This window comes from Fukomys damarensis, unplaced genomic scaffold, assembly GCF_012274545.1.
Source record: "Fukomys damarensis isolate Sample0158 unplaced genomic scaffold, DMR_v1.0_HiC HiC_scaffold_39, whole genome shotgun sequence".
Classification (NCBI taxonomy): Eukaryota; Metazoa; Chordata; class Mammalia; order Rodentia; family Bathyergidae; genus Fukomys; species Fukomys damarensis.
Genome location: NW_022900951.1, coordinates 108,715,872 through 108,727,245, shown reverse-complemented (window position 1 = coordinate 108,727,245; position 11,374 = coordinate 108,715,872). Strand labels below are relative to the sequence as shown.

Genomic DNA, 11,374 nt, shown 5'->3' with positions numbered 1-11,374 from the left:
ACCTCCAGTATGAACTAGCTGGAAAATTCTGCTTTGTAAATGTTAAACAACAGTGGAATGGAGGATTTAACCAGCCCAGTGTGACTCCCATAAACAAGAGACTTATTATAGTCAAGTTCCTAACACAGAATTATTTTAAGTGTTTTGAACTTAATTTTTAATACCATGCAGGTATCCCTCTTACTAATGTTTCAGCAGTAGAAAGGGAAAATGAGATCTATGTGTACTGGAAAGTTGGAGGGAATCGTTTCTCATCATTAGGGATAAAGACAAATGACTATCTGGACCCACAGTTAACCATCCAGTTTCTCCAAACTGGGACAGTAATCATCTGTGAAAAAATTCAAAATTATTAATTTGAGCTTTCTGAAACAAATTTTTAGAAAGAGATTGTAAAGATATTTATGCTTAGCTACAGTATTCAGGTAAACTTTCTTCTGTTATCGAAGGTGTACTTTCCACATTTTATTAAGTTAACCACAAGAAACAGTCCCCCATCTCCAGGAAGAAAAAGAATATTATTAGCATCTAAGTTATAGCCAGTCCTTTTAGTTTTCTAAATGGGATGAAGTCAAATGTTAACCCCACCTTGTTTAGGAATAAGGAAACTAATAAATGCATTTTAGTGCGTAGTGTTCCCTTCGTGTGAGCTCTTCAACAGAAATGAAGCAAACCAGGTATCTGATTGTTTTTTTAATCACTGCTGGCCCTTACATAAGTCTTGTTTGCAGGCAGGGAAGAGGCTTTTGTTCCTTTGGGACTAATACAGTCAGTGCACTAACAATTATGTGCATTCAAATGATTGTTTTAAATTATATCCTCAGTTGTACTGTAAATAGGGTACTGCATTGTAGCCTCCATTTATGTTTATTATTTTTCTGTAATATTTAAGAGTTGCTTAAAAATATACAAAATGTACAGTTACTAATCAGCTAACTTTTTCTCCGACCCTTTGAAAAAAGGGGCTTCAATTCTTACATGGCTAGAACCAAAATATGCACTGCATCTGTAATTTGTAACATGAATATTGTAAAGTTAGTAACAATCTTGAAGCCTTGTTTTTCAAAGTCCACTTTATTTCGATAAGTTCTGTATATTGCACTAATTTGGGGGTATTCTCATTATATCTACCATGTGTCAGATTTAACCTATTTAAGTGTCAAATTCCTAGCAGACCTCTTGTACTTTTTACAGTAATTCAGAATTAGCTAGGAAAACAGTTCACTGGTGTTTAGTTTTATATTGAGGTACTCAGGTTGGAATAAAGTGGTATGAAAAGCAAATAAATAAATGAATGAATAAAATTTTAAAATATCAGAGTCTTCAGAAATGGATGGATAGGCAAAATGGAATATATACATGTAACAGAATATTGTTCATCCTTAAAAAGAATAAATTATCCTACAATATCGATGAACCCCAAATATATGCTTTGCAATAAACCTGACACTAAAGTTTATTGTATATTCCACTTATATGAGGAACTTAGAATGCTTAAATTCACATAAACAGAATAGTCAAATTCAGAAAGATAGTAGAAAAGGGGCTGCTAGCTGGGGACTGTGGAGAGGGAGAAATGGGGAATTGTCCTTTGATAGTTTAGTTTCAATCTGAGATGAAGAAAAATTTCAGGTGGACAGTGGTGATGGTTTCACACTCCTGTAAATGTACTAAATGTTACTGGACTGTACATTTAAATAGTAAATTTTAGTTGCAGTTCATCAGAATTTTAAAATGCAAGTAAAAAAAGAATCAGACATGATTATTGGTCTCAAGAGGTAAAATGCCTATGATTGTGTAAAAGCCGTATATAAAAATAATTGATGAGTCATCAGTTACCTAGTTGTGTGTTCATCGGTAGAGTGTAAAGCAATGTAATCAGGCCTGTGGTTCACAAGTGGGTTGAGGTCGCATGAAGTAGGATATTGAATGGCCGACTATCACGTATGAGGATAATCAGTAGAGTCACAGAAGTTTTTCAAACAGGACAATGGACTTGCCCAGTAGAATTGCACATAAAGAGAAAGGAGTCAGTGCTAGAGATTTTGAGAAGACAGGCTGAGAAATTTGAACATAAGAGCTGAGAGAAGAAATGAAACAAGATTTGAGATGATTGGAAGGGCAATGCCATTCAAAGAGAGAATAAGCAGAAGAGGACGAACAGTTTCCGGGGAGGGGTTAAGCTCTGTTTGGGTTGTTCTGCATCGGGGATTCTTCAGAAGCATCCCGAAGTGAGGTGCTAGATCATTGCAAAAAGCACAGGGGTAAAGATTTTGAAATGACCTTGTGTAAACGTTCTTAGAAGGCCTGAGGTTAATCCATAGGCTCAAGAAACACAGACGCTTTTGGAACTCATTCATCTAAGAAAAGGAGGGCAAGGAAAAGCTAGAAGTGACAAAGCCCGGGCGTTGGTTTTGTATCTTACGCTCCAAACTGCTCCAGGGTGGTTTTCCCAAAATGCAAGTGTAACCATACTGTTCTGCTAAAAAAAATCTTTTAATGTGATGCTCTCATAAAGGTGCAGCCTCTGGAAAACACTCATTAGAAGTTTCTGGGGCATCATTGAAAAAGGCAGATTTCCTGGCCCACCTGAGATTGAGTTACATTTTCAAGAAATTTGCTTTTTTAGAGAGTGAATGGCCAAAGAATAAAGTGCACTTAGTGTGAACTCACTTGATCAGGATTACTTGAAGTAGATTTCTGAGCTTTACCCTACACCTACCAAGTCAAACTCTCTGCAGGTGGGATATAAGAAACATGGCTTTCAAATAGTGACTGTGGTTTGAGAGTCACTGGTTTGGCCTCCTCAGATAGCCTGAAAGTCAGAAGCAGTGGAGTCTTTGCTGGAAACGAGTTAGCTGGTTAAATTTGCAGACCAAAACCTAACAGGTTGGGTTGAAAAGGGTCCAAGGCTCACATCAAGAAACCACCGAGAGACCAAAATATAAAATGAGGAAATTAAAAACAAAACAAAAACAGAGCTGAGCATCAGAAGCCAAGGCATCTTTCACTCTGATTTGAAACAGGCCACTTCAAATGGGTTGAAACAGGTCCCTAGAATTGTTCAGGGACCTCTCATAACGTTGCTCAGCCAAAATGAGGTCTCATCTAACCCCAGTATTCTCTGATGATCGAACTCCTGGATTGCCATTGATAATGCAGACATTCCTTATTTAATGGCCAAGTTCTGTTCCTATTCATTAATTGAACTGATTGCTAAATGAGGAACTGTATATAGTATGTACATTACAGTACTCAGAACAAAGAAATGGTCAGAGGAAACTCCAACCTGATGACTTGATTTTATTTGTATAACTCTTACTTGTAGCAATGTGACTTAGATCAGGAAACTACAGTACTGTGTTGTGGAGTACAATCAAGGAAAATTACAGTACTATATAAAAAACATGGAGTATACAATAAAAAGGCATGAGACTCTGTAAACAAGATGAACAGAACTGTGCAAAAAAAGGATGGATTTTAAGTCTGAGCATCAGGTCATACGTCTGAATGGTCGTTAAACAGGTAGATTGCATGTGATGGGTATTTAAAGTGGGGCAACTCGGAACACAGGCTGTGATTCTAAATTTATAGAAACTAAGAGATAAATCTAAAACATTTTCTAAGTCAAAATAGTGAGTCAGGCTCTAGGATGCAATCTTCATGGAGAACAGAAGCTGGAGGGTAGAGACAAATCTATCAAATCTGGAATTGTTGTTTGTGACCATGTTTGGATTCAACTGGGCATCTCCCACTTACAAAGCCCTGTGTGACATTTCCTTCACACGGAGAATGGTGAATCAGTAAATGTTAGTACTGCTGGTCCTGTGGAATTGTTGGCAGCCCAGCAATAGGATGTGAAGCAGCCGGAGGATTAGGTGACGAGACCAGGAAAGCAAGGGGAGGGTTAGCAACTTCCCCAGATGCTGCTGATAGGCTTTCCAATGACCAATAATTTTAAAGCCCACCAGGTTGGTTGATTTTTTAAAATAAATTTATTTATTTATTTATAACTAGGAAAACTGTCCTTTTTCCATAGCTCCAAAGTATTCTGTGTTCAGCAGGGGCCAGATCCCTGCTACCAACAGAAGTAATGACTGTGATTCATGACAGGGGCGGCGAGAACATTTTCTTCCATTGCTCAGGATGTGTGTTGAAAGTGGGAATTTAATAAAGAAACAACCCGCACAACAGGGAATGGAACAGAAGTTTTCCTGGGTTCCTACTGGTACTTCATTCTGCTATCCTCTTCAGTACCTGGACCCAGCTCTAGAAATCGTGGCTAGGGAACTTTTCCCTCTGATCACTGAGCCACAGGGAAAAAGCATTCATGTTCATATATTTAAATTACAGGGTTTTTTTTCTCCATCAAAAGGAGCAAACATAGATTTTTTTTCCAAGTAGCATTTTAAATGAAAAGGTTACATTATATTTACTTGAATATAATCTTTTTTAAAAAACTTATTCTATATTATACCCAATTGATAGTGGGAAAAGAAAGATGAAGGGAGCAAAGAGAATGATCTTAGCGCAATGACTGACTGAACGGAAAAAGAGCCAAATATTCACATTTTAACAAAGGCAGGAGGAAAAAGAGCCTAGGGATGGGCACAGGTGGGAGGAAGGATGTGAAGGGACTCCCCTGAGTGACTTCTTTCTTCACTAAGTTGATTACGTACATTTTAGGTATACAGTATGCTGAGATTCGTCATTGGGAATTTGTACCTTTACATGATGCATCTCGGTTCTTATTTTCCCCATTCCCCTGCCCTCCCTTCACCCTTCCATCCCTCCCTATTTACAAAGATTGAGTTTCAATTTTTTCCTTTCCCCTACTCGTCCCACTTCCTCCTCCCCTTTAGACCTTTTTTTCCTGTTACACATTATTATACATTTTGATTCTTACTTATACTTTCAGTTCCTCACACCAGAGAAACTATTCAGCATTTACACTTGTCTGTCCTATTTATTTCACTGAAGTGTATGTCCTCAATGTGCATCCATTTAGCTATACATGGCTCTAGTTTTTCATTCTTTGTGGCTGAACAGCACTCCATTTTTGCTTTTAAAAAATCTTGTTCATCCAGTCTCCAGTTGATAAGCACTTGGGCTGTTTCCAAGTTTTAGCTATTACAAACTGTGCTGCCATAAACATGGGTGCACATATATCACTGTGGTATGATTCTTTTAATTATTTTGGGAAGATTCCCAGCAGAGAGATAGCTGGGTCAAATGGAACGTCTAATCCAGGTTCTTTGAGGTATCTCCATATTGATTTCCACAGTGGTTGCTCCAGTCTGCAATCCCACCAACAATGGAAAGGGGAAAGCCAGGTGTGGCGGCACACTCCTGTAATCCCAGCACTTGGGAGGCTGAGGCAGGAGGATTGCTGTGAGTTCGAGACCAGCCTGGGATGCATAGTGAATTCCAGGTCAGTTTCACTACATAGTGAGACCCTGTCTCAAAAACAAAACAAAAATACAATGAAGAAGGGTTCCTCTCTCCCCACAACCCACCAACATTTGTTATTTTTTGATTTCTTGACAGCAGCTACTCTTTTTAGGGTTAGGTGAAATCTCAGTGTTGTTTTCGTCTGCATCTCTGGAATAACCAGTGATGTTGAACATTTTTTCATATGTTTATTTGCTGCTTTTAATTCGTTGTCTGAGAAATGTATGTTCATTTCAGATGCCTATTTTTTTATTCCCCTGAGTGTCTTGATGTGGTCTGTGGCCTTTGAAAAGTTGGTAACCACTTTAACATTTTTAAAAAGTCTAGAAAACTACTTTTTTGAAGTCTCATACAATTTTTATTACTGGTACAACTCTAACAGTTTAGAGCAGTAGTGGCTTACCTATGGCACACATGTTATTTGCTTTCCTTTTAAGACAGAAGATGTTACCGTATGTGTTGTTTTTTTCCTAAACTAAAACCTCAGTATTCCAGTTCAATTGCAGTGATGGCACTTTGTAATAAATAAGTGCGTTTTGGGTTGCAGTTGCTGCACTTGATCTCTGAAAGGTTGCCATCACTGTTTTATAGTATTAACAGAACAACCGTAGACATATGACCTTATACTGAAGAAAAACAGTCTTAATTTCTCAGTAATAAGAGCTGCTGGATTGTCCCTGTGGTCACAAGAGTGCACATGTATGGTATTAAATGCATGTTTATATTCACCTGAGGATCAGGAAGGCTGAGATTTTACTTTTCCAAAGTAACAATCCTTGTTATTGTTGTGCTAATTAAATATGATGATAACCTAGACAAACATATGATCTGTGATCATATAAAAGTTGAAGAAGCTAGAAAACTAAAAATAATATTGAAATAGTCACTTTGTGACTTGATCCTCTGAAGAAAGAAGCGAAGGTCAAATTTTAGCTTAACTATAGATACAGAAAGATGAATATTGGCTAATATCAGGTCCTTTGTTTTAGCAAAGTGAATGGTTGTTTGCATTACACAGTCATACTTCTGCTTCTGTTTTCAAAGTTCACAATAACTTTTTGGTGGTATGGGGATTATTGAACCCTGGGCCTTTTATTTTGAGGGAAGGAGTCTAAAATAAGTTGCCCACGCTTGGTTTAAACTTGTGATCCTCCTGCCTCAGCCTCGCACAATAGATTTTTTTTTATTTTTTAGTTTTTTGAGACAGGGTATCACTATGTAGTTGAGACTGACCTGGAAGTCATTATGTACCTCAGGCTGATCTTGAACTCACAGCGATCCTCCTGCCTCAGCCTCCCGAGTGCTGGGATTACAGTCATGGGCCATCACACCCAGCTACAATAGATTTTTTAAAGGAGCTTTGTTTTCTCGGGGGATTAAGAAGGTTTTTTGCAGTGAGGTTTCCATATGGCAGAGGCTGGAGGGTTGACTGAGAGGCAGAGATGAAGGCCGTTAGGAAGTAAATGAATTGTCCCCTCCCTGCCTCTAGCAGTCCTGGGAGCCCAACGGAAATGTTTTTGTTTCTGTTTTTAATAAGTAAACTTTAAACAGACTCTCAATATGGGGTGGAGATCAATATCATCCACCAAGCAGAAAAGGTATGAACCCTGTAGACCAAGCTTGAAAGGAAGTATGGAAGAGAAAACTGCAGTTTTTAAAATGAAATATCCCTACTAGATTATCTAGCACATGGGGCAAACTGGATGAAATGAATTTTAACCGAGTGCAACAATCACAGTTAAAGGAGAAGTCACTCAAAGACAAACGTAAAAAGCTTTGAGAAACCTTTGCACATATCCTGTGGCTTTATGATAGAGCATCGAGATATTTTCAAAGAATTGAGAAAACTAGAAGTAGCACATGAACAGAAAGGGGCTCACCAGTTTGATGCTGTTGAGAATGTTTAGCAAGTGGAAGTAGAGGGTATACCAACATCTTAACCTGGGACATTTCACTTCCTGATGCTCACCTTCCTGCCATTCTCAAGAAAACTTCAACCTCTAGATGTCCAACACAAAAGCTTTCTAGCCTTCCTCTTCTGGAACGTGGTGCTCCACTTTTGCCCCAGGCAGAAAACCTCCTGGTCCCTCACCCGGTCCACCTCTGCCCCAAGTCTTGAAGATGCATGGCCCTCAAGTTTTGCTCTAGATTTTCATTGCAGGTGAGAAGATGACATGGCATGTAACCCAAATCTTGCACAATGTGGTCATGACGATGATATCTCAAGCATCAGGGAAGGAGATGGCTATCCTGATCGCCATCACCTGACCGCATAGATCAAGATAAGAATGGTGGCTGCGCTGGAGAATGACACTGACAGATCAGGTGGAGAAAGTGAGGAGGGTGAAGTTGTTTGTACACAGTGATGACGATGAGCAAGACAACACTGAGGAAAAGCAGTCAGGTCGGAGTGTATGATTTGCAGATCTGACAGGAAAATCAAGAAAGAAAAGATCATGAAGGAACTGACTCCTCTTATTGGTCCTTCGAAAGGCAGGTCAGGGAATCCTTGAGGTGAGATAGGAAGTAGAGAAACTTTTGGAGGACGGTGATGATGATGATGATGATGATTCGGAAGCAGAAAAGCAATCATGAAAACAGCATGAAGCCGATTCTCATTCTGAGAGCCGGTCTACTGCCTCTTCCCAGCAGCAGGCTCCTCCACAGTCTGTCCCTCCTTCTCCAAGCCCCTCCCATGCTTCTGCCACCACCTGCTCCAACTCCAGCCTTCCTTCTGGGCCACCTCCAGGGGCTCCTCCATTCCCGAGACCACCCAGAATGCCAGGACTCCGAGGGACTTTGCCAAGACTTTCAACTCCAGAACCACCACCAGGCCGACCCATGGCCTTCCCCCAGGTCCATCTGCTGGTCTGCCTCCCGTACCTCCTCAGCAACGTCCAACAACCCCTCCGCTCCATCCTGACATGATGCGCCCACCTCTGGCGGCTCTACTTGACCTGCCCAACCTGGGCTTTTCCCAGGAGTTCCCTTGGCGAACCCAGGGGCGGTGAGTTCCCCACTCAACTTGATTCAGTGGCCCAAGATGGATGATACAAGTGCAGCTGCTGATGAGAAGACAGCCTCTGCATGCATCAGTGCCAACTGGGATTGCCAATCTCACTACAGAGATTACTGGACTCTAGCCCACTGCAGTGAGGGAACATCGGGAGAATAAATGGGCCACCGCTGGCCCCCAAAGAAAGTCGGAGGATCATTCTGCTGTTCCTCTTGCCAAGTCAGCTCCCAAGTCTGGTCCTTCTGCTCCTTTGTCAGTACAAACTGAGAATGGTGTTTATGAAGCTTTCATGAAAGACATGGAAGGGCTGCTGGGACAGCTCTTGACGCCAAAACAGGCTTCTGTTCACAGCAGCTGTTCACAGAGAAAGACAGTCATGTTGAAACAGGTGAAAGAGCTACATCCACTGTCAGGTATTTTCCAAGTTCACCTCAAGGACTATCCTAGAGTTTTGCTACACAGGAGGGGAGTATTTCATTCAGGAGATTGGTTAGCAAAGCTGTGCTGCTAACATGTTTTCTATATATATAAAAGAAATATATATATTTGTGACCAGGTGCATCTTACTCATTTGTTTTGACTCTCTTCTTGTGTGCTGTGGGCACTGGAATAGAGGTTTCTTTTAAGAAGTAGTTTATTTCACTTTGCTTTTTGTGTTTGAGTTATTTGTAGTATTTTCATGTAAATGTTTTGTAATATTTTACATGTAGTAAAATGGATCGCAGTGTCATTTCCTAATTCAATGTGGAGTACCTGGGAAGAAAATGTACAATTGTTTGGTTAGCATAATTTCTGATGATCTATACTGTGTCTCATGGAAAAATAAATAAATGTTACACACCAAAATGAAAAGGGTTTTACATGTATGAAAGTGAGTAATTTGCTTGTTTCTTCAACTCTTCAAGGTGTGTTTTTATTTCTCATTGAGTTTATTGGTAGTTTTTAGGTACACAGCACAGTTAAGTTTATCATTGGGATCTTGTACCTTTACATGACAGGTCTTGGTCCTCATTTTTTCCCCTTGTCCCTACCCTCCCTTCACTCCCTCCTCCCCTCCCCATTTACAAACACTTTATTTCCACTTTTCATTATCTCATATTTTTTCTTTTCCCTTATCTCCTTGCCCCTACCCTTCCCCCTTTCCCTACACTTTTAGCCCTTTTCTTCCTATTTCACATGGTCAATTATACCATTAGGAATTTATTTACAATTATAGTTTTTCACAACAGAGAAACTATTCGGTATTTATACATGTATGACTTATTTATTTCACTTAGGAGTATATCCTCAATATGTATCTATAGTCCTATGAATGACTCTAATTTCTCATTCTTTATGGATGAGTAGTATTCCATTTTATAGAAAAAACACATCTTCTTTATCCAGTCTCCAAATGATGGGCAATTGGGCTGTTTCCACATTTTAGCTATTACAAACTGTGCCGCTATAAACATGGGTGCACATATTCAACTGTAGTATGATTCTTTTTTTTCTTTTTATTGAGTTTATTGGTACAATCTAGGTATACAATACAGTTACATTCATCATTGGAATCTTGTACCTTTACATAATAGGTCTTAATTCTCATTTTTTCCCTTTGTCCCTGCCCTCCCTTCCCCCCTCCCCCCAAACACTTTATTTCCATTTTTTCAGTTTCTCATATTTTTTCCTCTCCCTTATTACACTTCCCCTACACATCCCACTTTCCCTACACCTTTAGCGCTTTACTTACTATTTCACAATATTAATTATCTCATTAGGATCATGTGTACTATTATAGTTTTCCACACTAGAGAAACTATTTGGTATTTCAGTTAAAGAAATCTCTGTTTGAACATTAAAAATAGGGAAACCTAAAATAAAACTAAAAAGGAAAGTAAAAGAGAAAAGGCAATGATGTAAGATTAAAATAATCCTTAATTCTGAAGATGAAAATGGTCCCTTAACATATTTAAATTGCTTCTTGCTCTTGTAGTCTTATTTTATTCTTTTTTTCATTACTTAGAGAATACTTATTAGTTTCTGTAATTAAACCAATGTAGACATGACCTTACATATTTAGTGCAATGCATTACCCCTGTACAAATAGAAAAATAAAAATAAAAAATTAACATTTCTAGACCAATATGGCTGTCCATTTCTGCACAATGCCTAAATTGCTTCTTGCTCTTGTAGTCTTATTTTATTCTTTTTTTCATTACTTAGAGAATACTTATTAGTTTCTGTAATTAAACCAATGTAGACATGACCTTACATATTTAGTGCAATGCATTACCCCTGTACAAATAGAAAAATAAAAATAAAAAATTAACATTTCTAGACCAATATGGCTGTCCATTTCTGCACAATGCCAACTCAACACACTAAAAAAAAACAAAGAAAAGAATAATATCCAGAAAACAGCAAAGTTCTGTTGGTGTTGTGGTACCTGGCACCATTTTTTTTTATTAGCATGTTAATCATCATCTGGAAAGAGAACATTCTGGAGTAACACTATTAACTATAGCTCTGATAAAGCATGGTCACTACTATGTATCATAAAGCAGGTACAAGATATTTTACATTCACAGAGGTATGATACACTACCATACTACATCAATAATACTAGAATCAGTTTTGGTTTGAAATTTACTTTGTCTGCAAATAAGATTGCTACCCCTGTTTTTTTCTGGGCTCCTGTCACATGGAGAATGTTTTCTATCCTTTCACTTTCAGTCTATGGGCTTCTTTTTGCCCTAGGTGTGATTCTTGTATGCAACATATTGTTGGAGTTTGCTTCTTATTCCACTTTGCCGGTCTGTTTCTCTTGATTGGTGAGTTGAGGCCATTGACATTGATGATTATAACTGATATGTACTGACTTATTATTGACATGTTATTGGCCTTTTGTTGACTCTTTTTACTTTT

The 11,374-nt window shown here is 38.7% G+C and overlaps 1 pseudogene; it reads left to right on the top strand.

The window, feature by feature from the left end:
* The first annotated feature begins 7,011 nt into the window (after positions 1 to 7,011).
* Positions 7,012 to 11,374, top strand: part of LOC104855460 — a 7,683-nt pseudogene continuing 3,320 nt past the window's right edge.